The 12,254-nt window shown below is 28.7% G+C and overlaps 1 protein-coding gene across 1 annotated transcript in view; it reads left to right on the top strand.

Annotated features, from left to right (window-relative positions):
• The window catches only part of LOC129960317 (CUGBP Elav-like family member 1), a 1,029,875-nt gene that overhangs the window by 25,626 nt on the left and 991,995 nt on the right, over window positions 1–12,254 (top strand). The window lies entirely within an intron of this gene.

Genomic DNA, 12,254 nt, shown 5'->3' with positions numbered 1-12,254 from the left:
GAAAAAGAACTTTATTTTCCATATTTTAAACCAGTTTTTTGGTTTTGCCTTGAATGTCGTTAAAACATCACACTTTCTGTGATATTCGAAGATTTATTTATGATTTGCATCTTACATGTAGTTAGTTTTAACTATCATTTATGTTTTTAGAGATATAATTTTTAGGTTTATGTTTCTAAAGATGGTGTTCTTTAAAAAGGATTAGATTGTTTCATAATCAGGTTGAGAAAGATGAGTTTTGCCTTAAAAAGGTGGTTATCTTTTCAAAGTCATTATTTCAAAAAGGTTTCTTACTTTAAAATATTTGGGAAGTCGTTTTGAAACCTCTGCTGCCTCCGTTTCAATTAAAAAGAGACATTTTCAAAAACTAATTACTAAAAATTAATAAATAAACTCTTACAAATAATTGTTGATATCTAAGATATATATACATAAAAGTGAAAATTCATAAATGATTTGTTGTTCATAGCAATCCAAATTACTGAATGGAATTTTTACAAATAAGTTTATTTGTACTTAGCAGAAAGATACTGTCAGTGAAGATTTTGTGACGAGTAATTTCTCATTACTAAAATATTATGTTTATGTGCATAGAAAAGATTGTTTTATCGCTGTTGAACGAAAATATTTTGCATACCATACCTAGTGATTGAAAATATTTTGGGTATTTCAAATAATTTTATTTATTTACCACTCTTAATATTTATTCAAATTTTTGTCATTCTTTAAAAATTATTAATAACTTAAAGTCGCCAACGACAACTTTCTTCTTTTAAAAGTTGTTAGTGAAAACCAGTAATTTTTCCATTAGATTTTAAATTCTTTTGGTACATATGATATTCTCAATGAATATAAAGTTGCATGAAACAAAATGTTCATTTAATATTTTGTACATCAAAAATGTCATATATAATATTATATAACAAATTTATTTGTCCACACTTTGGCATTTCGTCGACAACTAAGATTAACTATATTTTTATTTCTCCATTTTTTATGTTTACCTTAACATAGACATCAATAACTGATTTGATATATTATGAGTACATAAATTTTTTCACAATTTCTGAAGCATAACTTTAGACATAACTTCGGGACATAAATCACCTAGTTCATTTTTTAATAATAAAGATTAAGTTTCCGTACAAAAAAAAAACATTTTTATCAGAAGGTTTAAATTTTTATCTTTGATTTTTATCAAAATAATTATAATTTGGTCAAAAAATGCTAAACAACCTAAATTCCAAACGGGAGCAAGTAATACCAATTATCAGTATAATGAGTTCACCAATAACGTTTGATCACAAAAATATGAGCTAATAATGGCTTGGGAATTCAATGCCTATCTGAAATCTAAGATTTTATCTTTGAATATTTTAACAATGTAATTCCCGGGGGGTAGCACGAGTATATATGAGCGGTTTAACTCAATATTCAGATTTTAAGAATATTAAAACATCGGCAAGGTAGTGTTGGCCACATCTCCTATGATGTGACATACCTCTTCAAGCTGCACGTGTTGATTGCGGCCATTTTGTAATTGATCATATTTGAACTGCTGTTGCATCAATTTGCTCCTCCAAATTCAACATAAAGCTTGCCCTTCAGCCAAAATGATTGTTTTATAAATTTCTAATTTTTTTCATTTATGAAAATAGATCCAACCCAAACATCGTGTATATCATTTAGTACAGAAAAAAAAAAGACTTTGTCCATTGGTTTTGGATATAGAATTTGATTTATGATCATTTAGTTATTTCAAAACCAATTCTGATGTGAATCCGAAAATTATGATAATATTATTTGACATGAATTATTTGTTTATGAATTATGTTAAAAGGTTACGTCATTTGCTATTAGATAGATTTTTTTTCGCATTTCGAAATATAATGATTTCTTGAAGAAAAACTCAGTTTTAAATTTCAGTAATTAATAATTATTATCCTTGAGTTTGAATAATTGATTTCATTTAATTAATAGTAAATTATATTTTATAGCTAATTGTACATTTTTTTTTAATATTTAGAAATTTGAAATTTAGTTTTTATACAACATTAAGATTACATAAAACGTCCTTAATTCTATTAATAAAAAACATGATATAAAATATGTTTGACCTCCAGCTTAAAATTCTATTCTAAAAAAATGTATATTTTGAATTTTGATTTGAATAAAACTACAAACAAAACTAAATTTTTAATATAATTACACGTCAACAGTTGAATTTGCGAGCTGAAATGCATTAAAAAATACATATTTAATTATAAAAAGGATTTTTAAAAAGTAATTGCAAACCCTGAATTAGCTTATTAAAAAAAAATATTTTTCTTGAAACTTTAACCAACGTTTTCCTTTCTAGATTGCTGAACTAAAGTACGATGCAAAACAGGATATAAAAAGTTTTTTGAAGTTAAATCAGCATTATTTTAACGTATAGGATGTTTCAGATAAAAGTAAAAAAGATATTTTCTGAAATTAGTGGTTTACCTGCAAGTAAACTATTTTTTTATTAAGCGTAATACATATCACGATCTAGTACAAAAACTCGGGTTTTTTTTGTTAACTTCTAAGCAGGGACATCTAATTAAAATAATCAGGCCTCGGGACATAGTCTTCCGTAACAAAGTTAAACTGCATTCGCTTAAAGCGAAGTTCTCGAAATAAGTAAGTTTTTAGCGAAAAAAATGGGACTACGTTTTTGCAAGTTTTTTTATGAAATTTTTAAGCCACTTTTTTCTCTCGCTTTTTCTTATTTTTCATCTGAGACGAGTTTTCAGGGCGTAGTAATTATTTTAATGACTAGGGGGATGTGAAAGGTAGGGAAGTAGAATATAATATACTTCTTTGTTATTAAAAAAAATAAATATTGCGAAATGAGTTTGTGCGCGACTTAGTTTATAAGTTGAATTGCTTAGTTTAATATTAGATTTGTTATAGCACTCTAGAACTCTATTACTGAAGTACGTGTATACTTAATGACTAACGCCGGATCTTAATGTTAGAGCTGTTTATTACAGCGTTTTGAGCCTACGCTCCCGTGGGATAAAAAGCCTCATTTCCTTGTCATCTGCTTAAATCTGGGCTATATATTTACAAGAAAAAGGGAATGCTAGCATTAATGTCAACATTTATAAAAAGTAAACCAAAAGAGAGAGCACTTCATAGGGAAGCAAACATTTATTTTCATATTTATTGCAACTTCAAAAGAATATTTTTATTTAAAATCGTTAAACAATATGATGTTGAATTGGATTTTATTGATTGAAATTAATGTTGCTTTGTTGCCTAATTTTAATTTCGAATGCTGAAAATAATTGGTATGTAAGAAAACGTGGACCATAATAATCAATCGCCTTCTTTTGGTGAAAAAGTGATATTTTAAAAATTAACCACTCTGTGATTTTAATTTTTCTAGAAGCAATAGTATTTAAATTAATTAAGTTCTCCCATGCTTTTAATTAATATAAATTATTTCATTTTTTATTAGGATGGAATTTTGTAATAATTTTTCACTCAGTTTCTGTAGTATTAGAGTTTTGTTATTTTAAAAAAATCATATTTTCTTGACGGAAGTAAATATCTTCATGTATAATAATTTCAAAATTTAATGATCAGTCAATCGATTAGCTTTAATAGAAATATGAATCTTTATGAACAATCCATCTGATAGTAAAATTGATAAAACAACTACTACAAGATTCCTCATTATTTATAATACTATATAATGAAATATATTAAAGCATGAAAGGAAATAATAAAAATAAAGTAAAATTAGGAACAAATGCTTTTCTTAGTTTGCTAAAATTAGTAAGAACACTTTTTTACTAAAGTTATGAAGATCAGAAAAATAATTAAAATATGAAGAGCTAATGAAATATAAGAGAATTAAAAAAATAATATAAGTGAATTATTTTATAATGCACGTCGTAAAGAAATACTTGTATATTCTTGATCATAAAAATTTCTTAATAGTCATACATGTGATTTAAGTTCAAACTTAAATCAGATTTATGATTTATTACATCAAATCGTGTATTTTTATCAACATTTCCTACTTTCAGATTTTTTATTAAATTCCCGTCTTCTTGATAAACTTTGGAGAGGGGGGTGCCAGCTCAGGTGTCGTCCTCGTCATCTGACCGCGGTTGAAAATTACGAGGTCCGTCCCAAAATAGCCGTAGTGTTGCTTTTCAACGGGACGTTAATATAACTAAACTAAACTAAACTTCTTGATAAACTTTCTTTTCTACTCTTTAGTACAGTTACAAAAGCAAAGTTTTAAAAACAATATTTGTATTTTTATCATTTATAATTGTATTTCCATTCTCCATCTTTACGAATAGTTGAACTGATTTTAATTGACGGAAGTGTAAAATTTTATTTTTAAATGACATATTTTACTGAAATTTCAGCAAAATAGATCTCTTTGTGAAACAAGTTATCTGAGATTAATAAAACGTGCAATATTAGTTTTTGATGACATATCTCACAAGCTGACTTGGAGTTGAAACTCTGATGTTCCTGACTTCCTGTTCTCAACTTCGAATTTTTCCTTTAAAGTTAAACTTGCTTAAACAACAATAAAAATAAATTGGGCAAGCTACAAGGTGTGTTTAAAGTCCTGCACAAATAAAGAAAATTTAATTAAAAAAATTATTTCAGATACAGACATAATTCTTTTTTTATTTTGATCCTTATTTCAAATAGTTTCTTTTTCCTAGTTCAATATTAGACAAATTAATGTAGGTGGCGCTAACATCGATAATTTAAAATGGCGTCTTTGAAAGAAAAATCTCAACGTGTTCTGAGGTTTCATGAGAGTGAAAGGCCGATTAGTATGCAAAGAAGATTTAAAAATGCATATGTACACAAACTGGGGCGGTGTTGCAAAGTGTTTCAACACTGGTTCCCGATATGCAATATCATCCGTAACATCATACATGCCGGCAAATACCCGAGACGAAAGTGAATATGGCCTAGATATTCTCAGAGTTAAAAAAGGTGCACATGTTGAAGTGTATTAAAGCTGTGGAAATAAAAAACTGCTTGCAATAAGCATTAAAATAAAAAAAGAAAAAGATATATCTGTAAGAGATTTTTAAAAAAATAATCTTTTTCAGTGCAAGACTTTGGGAACATCCTGTATTTATTTTGCAACATTATGAATATTCCTTTCTCTAATATACAATTTAGACTGATAACAAACATACTAAATTAATTGGTGAAAAAAATGTTTAAAATGTAGTAAAAATTATAAAATATTAATGAAAAATGAAGTGACTAAAAATGTATGAATTCAGTAAAATTCAGTAAAAATGTATGGAATTCAGTATGAAATTCAGTAAAAATGTATGAAGTTCAAAATTATATAATAGACTAACTAAACACTATTTACATTGAACCTGGTATGGTAATAGCCTTGAAAGTAAATCATTCAATTACTTTACAAAATATTAGAAAAAAATACTCTTTAAATGCTCATTAGACAACTTCGGTGCCGTAAGATATTTAATAAGCCAAGAGTTAAAAAAAAGCTTTAAAAAAAGTTTTGCGAGATCGTCACACATGCGTAAATTAATTTAATAGAAGTGATTAATGCTAAGAACGATCATTTTTCGAAACCCTTCATCTAGTATGTTAACGGCGGGCTGCGCCAGATGGCAACATACAAAGCCTGCTTAAACAAACTGAAAGAACGAGATACATCCCGATTTTTCGGTGCTGCATAAACACTGCTTACAGTTATTGGATAAATATTACTTCATTAGCTTTCTCCAGATGCTTCGAAAAGGAATAAAAATATTAGTTCGAACTTTCAGGTAAAATGGTTGCAGGGCCTGAACGAGATTTATAAATCATTAACTTAAGTCTCTTTTTTTAATGAAGAGTAGGAAAATTGGCTCATTTTGTTGATGGCGTAAACGTGGTAGCAACATTAATTTATTAGCTGTTATGCATTGAACAACCCATGTAGTAATGGCGCAGAGAAAAGCTCCTAGCTGTAGAAATCCTAAAACGACTGCTTAGGAAAGAGGCTGTATTTGATAAAATGGTTAAGAGTTCATGGAGATTGATTTTAAAAAGTGTAAAAATTAGTTTTAGTGTATATAATTAAAAATGCTTAAATTTATATGAAATATAATGAATTTAAGATGTTTTTACGTCAGCAATAAATGAATTTTCTCACTAAAGATCTAATTATTAAAGTTAATCGTTCGAAAAAAGTAATGTGTAGTACTCAACTCTGGGTATGAAATTCAATGTGCAAAATGACTGCTCCGAAAAGAGACTGTATTTCATAAAATGGTTAAGAGTTCATGGAGATTGACTTAAAAAAGTGTAAAACTTAATTTCAATTTATATCAAATATAAACAATTTAAAATGTTTTTTCGTCAGTAATAAATTAGTTTTCTCGTTAAAAATCTAATAATTAAAATTAATCATTTGAAAAAGTGATGTCTACTATTCAACTCAGGGTGTGAAACTTAATTTATAAAATGAGTGCTCAGAAAAGAGGCTGTATTTGATATAATGTCTAAGAGTTCAGGGAGAATGATTTAAAAGTATAAAAATCGGTTTCAGTGGATTTTCGTTCATTAAAAATGCTTAAATTTATATCAAATATAATCAATTTAAGATGTTTTTAAGTCAGTAAAACATCAGTTTTCTGACTAAAAATCTAATGATTAAAATTATTCATTTGAAAAAGGGATGTGTACTGTTCAACTCAGGGTCTGAAATTCAATATACAAAATGATTGCTCAGAAAAGAGGCTGTATTTGATAAAATGGTTTAAGAATTCATGGAGATAGATTTTAAAAAAGTGTAACAATTTAAAAATTAGTTTCAGTGGATTTCCGTTTATTATATCTTTAAGCATTTTTTAAATTTATATGAAATATAATCGATTTAAAATGTTTTTACAACAGTAATAAATCAGTTTTCTCACTAAAATTCTATTAATTAAGATTAATCATTTGAAAAAGTAATGTGAACTATTCGATTTAGGGTATGAAATTCAATTTTATCAATTGAAAATGTAATTTTAAAGATGATTCGTTGCGTCGTGTGCTATACAACCATTTTTTTTTATAGAATTATGCTGAAAGAATTTGTTAATATGCAATAGCAGTCCAAAAGCTAGAAAACTTCTGGAGAAAATTTAAACTCAAAGATTGACTGCTAGTGAAAAATTATGGTTTTCGTGTCATATTCCGCAATGATAAATCACTAAAAAGATTATTGAATGAAAAATGAGATGCTTCTAAACATGATTCAGCTACTTCCATCTCTTTCAAATGTTACAGCAAAATGAACAGGGAAAAGATGAGCTTATGATAAGTTGAAGTAATTTTGATTAATTTTTATGTATCCAATGATGATTAATTGTTACGAGCTGTGAGGATTTTACATATTTACCAGTATATTATGTGATTGTTTTATTAATTTTCTTCTTCCCGTTTGTGTTCTTTCATTTAGTGCATTTGTATAACACATTCGAATTTTAAAAGAAATGACTCATAAGGCTCGAATATCAGAGAGATATCTTAGACAAAACTATTAAATAAATCGAAATATATTTATGGAAAAATATAAAGAAAAAAATTGAACCCAAATTGAATTTTTTTAAAATTATTATTATTGCTGAGAGGCTATACGAAAATTTAGTCTCTACAAAATAAAGATGTTAAATCATGAAACGGCTTCAAAACAACAAATGAATAATTTAGAACCAAAATAACAGGCAAGAACTTTAACGAAACATGAGATAACAGGCAAGAAATATTTGATTGTATTACAAGCCAACAAAAGCACAATGAAAGTGATATTGATTGCATTGTCGCATCGATGTAGATTCCAGGATTTGTTATGAATGCATTAGAATTATAAGTCTTTTTTGAGTCTTAAATAAAAGCTGAAGCGTTAATGATAATTGGACATCAAAACAACGGTATAATGTTTTTAAGTGTTATATAATACTTCCGGTTTGATACTAAAAACACAATATATATACAAAGAAAAAACGCACTAGATCTGCTCCTGATTTGCATTGCGGCTGTCATGAATACATTTCGTTAGAGCTTGATCAAGAATTCTATCCTATCAAGATATCAACGGATATTCTAAAGTGAATTGGCATATGAAATCAATGAAATAATTCATCCAAAATTTCAACCATCCAGAAACAATTTTCTCCCACAAAATGAAATGTTTTTATTACAACAGAACTGAAACCCTTTTATGTTGCAAATGTACAAAAATAGTGCCCAGAATCGATTGGGAATATTTCACATCTTAAATCAGTCCAAAATCTATTGGATAAAGTACAGAAATTTGTTAACCAAATTATATCCAGCTATAAAATATAATCTGTAAAAAAATAATTAACCGTTTTCATATTGTTACGAAATTTCCGGGGTTCGGAAGTTATATGGTGTGTAGAACGCTCAATCACCAGGTGGCAGTAGAAAATAAAACAACGACGTTTATTTACTTAAAGACACACAGGACAGCACAAAGACGACAACTATATCCAGCACAGAAGACGATTATCTTCAGCCGAGACGTGCAGCAACAACAGCATACACAGCAGCATATAACAAGACTCTACTGCAAACAGTAGCGCACAGCTTAGTTCAGCACTAGCTTCACTCCGTCGCTGCTCCGCTTATCTCTGGAATCTGGAAGGCCAGTTCTTTACCGTCGATTCCGACTACTCTCGACTACTACTGGTTCACGACCCCTCAATTCACGACGATCCGGAAGCTGCAGGCTGCTCCTTTTATAGGTCTCAGGCAGCGGGGCTAGAAGCCTCTCAACCAAACAGGAACGTTCGAGGCGTATCTCGGCTCCTGCTGGACAGATCGGGAAAATTCTCGATGTTTCGGGTATAATCTATTTTGGCGCCAAATGGTCGCCAAGTTCGTCGCCAAGCTCTGGGACCTCCTATGGAACCAACTATGCTGGGAAGCCGCATCACAGATTCGTAACAATATTACAATAACTGCTAACAAGAAATTCCAATAACTCCAAAATTATTATTTACACATATATCAATACAATCCACATTATATGGATGAAAATATCAACCAATTAATTATAAATTGACAGGATGAGAAATTTGGCATTTTAATTAATTTAATTTTTTCCTTGTATTTTTATTGCATAAAAACTCCATCAAAAAGTCATTTGTTATATTTTGAATTACTTTAAATATCCCATATATATCCCAAAAGATGGTTTGTGCAATAAAAAGTAAGAAACTATATTTTATTTTTCGGCGAGATCGCGAGCCTTTAGTTTATGATTGAATTTGCATTCCAACATATGTTTCCTATTTAAAATGCCATTTTTTATTAAAAACTGAATATTTGTCTTTAAAGAATTGTGATGCATTTTTTCCTCATTAACGATAATGGTCTTGTTTCCTTTCCGGGAATTTTAAAGATATTTTTTTATGCGAATCTTAATCAGCGATGGTTTAATCCAAAGGGAATGGTTTTGGTGCATTTGAAGAACAATAAGATGAAATTTTAAAGAAATATTCTTAGACTTTCGGATATTTGAATATCATTTAAATCGCTACAAATTATGAGCTGATATTAGAAAATAACACAGATATGTAATAGGTCGTCACCGATATCCGAAATGGAGGAGAAATATGGCTGAACTATAAAGGTGAAAAGGGTTTTTAAGCAAGACCTCGATTATTATATTGCTATTTAAGTATCTTGTTTTACCTACCATTTTAGCTTGATTTATAATTCTATTATTTAGAAATTCAGGAAAGAAAAGTATATAATTTAATATGATGAATTTCCTTCCTTATGCAAATGATTCCAGGTCTGCTAGAGAAATATGTCATTATCGAAATTGCAGAAATTTACAAAAGTAATTAAAGTCCCATCCCTCTTGTACGGTAAATATGCTCCTCATTTTAATCGTTTTTATTTGCAAGCTTAAAGAATTTATTCTAAGTAGCATATAAAAAACTCTTAGTGCATGGTATAGATATTTTTATAGTTCATTGGGAACAAAAATATCTATATTTATATAATTAACAAAAGTAATGCATTATTTGTGCGAAGCGTGCTTGAGAAAAATGCAAAAATAAGTTGTTTTTATGAGACGTAAAAGTCGAAAACGGCAGATATTCAGTGAATTTTTAAATACGTCTAAAATCTTTTTTTGTTTCGAAAAGACCCATTGAAAATTTCAATTTCAACAAAAGTTGAGCGAGTAAGCCATGAGATCTAACACCTATCCACAACAAAACATTAGTGAACTTTATCGCTCTTTTACTTTCTAAAAATGAATATGAAAGGGATGTATATTAAGAAATACGTACAAAATGTTTCATAGATAAATCGATTAAATGGTGATAAATCGATTAAATGGTGATTTGAAATCTGTTTGCCCTTTAAAGACATCAAATTAACTAGAAATATGTCCAGAAAATTAAATTGTGGATTTCTTTTCTGGCTTTAAAATATTTGAGAATACATATCATTTATTAATCTCAGTGTTAAATTCTCTATAATGCGTTGAATTTTAATAGAAAAATATGACTACTACATCTAATATGCGTAATAAATAGCTTATGTTCTGCGGAATTTCTTAATGAAGTTCAATGAAAAGGAATGCATCAAAAACAATTCAACTAAATTTTAAAAGTAAATACAAGCTTGAATGCAACAAAAGAATGTTGTAAAATACATTAAATGGTTTTACTAACAAATGAAAGTGTTAAAATATGCGTTCGTTATACTAATTAGCAGCGCCATGGCCAATAACGGAGCGAGTTGTGATATTATCAAAGTCAGCATACATTGAAAAGACCGTAAAAATAACATTTTCATCAATTTACAATGGTTAAATCTTGTTGCATGCTCAAGGCATGACAACGTTTTACTGCCTCCTTGCTAATTAGTGGTTTAAAATACTTTTTAGTGCATTTCAACTGTATCATTTTGTCTCTTTCAAACTTTGCTAATTAATCTTGGATAATTAACACTCTAAGCAATCAGTTGGCTTGTTTTGATATATCTTATGATCGAGAAAGAAATCGCTTTTAAAGTAGATAAACCATTTTTTTAAAACAAATCGAAACTTTTCTATGGATATTTGAGAAAATGTACAGAAAAATCTCAATTAGTTATTTGAGAATACAATATAAAGAATGAAAAATACTATTCAACGATATCTTTTAAGAAATATACAGCTTCAATATAATTTTGCAAGAGTAAATGGATTTAAAACAGAACCTAAAATATAACTCAATTGTATAATATTTATTTCTTTATTTTTAATTTTAAGTTTAGTCCCTCAGCAAATGTTGTAACAACTCTACAATTAAAAAAAAAACTTAAAGCACTTGAATCTACTTTTCCTGTTATGATTTTGTATTTAATTTTTGAATAAAAAGGTTTCGGGTTCGATGGCATTTCTTGATTTAAAAAAAAAAAAATTAAAGGATGCATATAAATGAATAGGTAAACTATATTACCGAATTTCTTTCCAAAATTTAATTGTCATGTCGAAAATCAAGCTTAAATGAAAATGATATAATAAATCAAAAGAAAGGTATTTGAAATAATTGAGTTTGTAAAAGCCAAATTTCTTTATTACCATGTAAATATTTTCTAGCCTGTCAATGTTATTGCAAAGTGACGTTTCTTATAAAAAATTTCATAAATCTACGATTATATTTCTTTAACTTATGGACATACCCCAGGTCCTCTTTTCTTTGACCGTTTCCATCAAGTGGCTATTTCAGCGCTAAAAGTTACACAGCTAAAAGAGGATATATATCTAACACAATCCTTGCTGCAGGTAATGTTTTATTCATCAGACAACGGAAAAGCACGTGACTTTAGTTCTCGGACAGGTCCTGTAACCCTTACTTCTTGTGACACCAACGCATCAATCAAGTCACATAATAGCTACTAGCTATGTCCAACGACAAATCGATGGCGTCTTCCATCTGAATTAATTTCTAAATACTTATGGATGAGACTGAAGGATATGACATGGAAGAAGGTGCTTTGCATCAGACTCATAGTTTTTGGATAGCGACTCCATGAAGCGAAACTAATTCATCAGGAGTTTTTTCTGGGGAATGAAAGACACTGCAGAGGTCTTATGGTGTTTAGTTAATCCGACATAATGGCCGATTCTGGTGAGATTTTAATGATGCTATCAAAAGAAAAATATGATAATGACCTCTTTTTTTGCTAGAATAACAATGCATGCT

This window comes from Argiope bruennichi, chromosome X2 (genome assembly GCF_947563725.1).
Source record: "Argiope bruennichi chromosome X2, qqArgBrue1.1, whole genome shotgun sequence".
Classification (NCBI taxonomy): Eukaryota; Metazoa; Arthropoda; class Arachnida; order Araneae; family Araneidae; genus Argiope; species Argiope bruennichi.
This window is presented reverse-complemented; position numbering and strand designations above follow the sequence as displayed.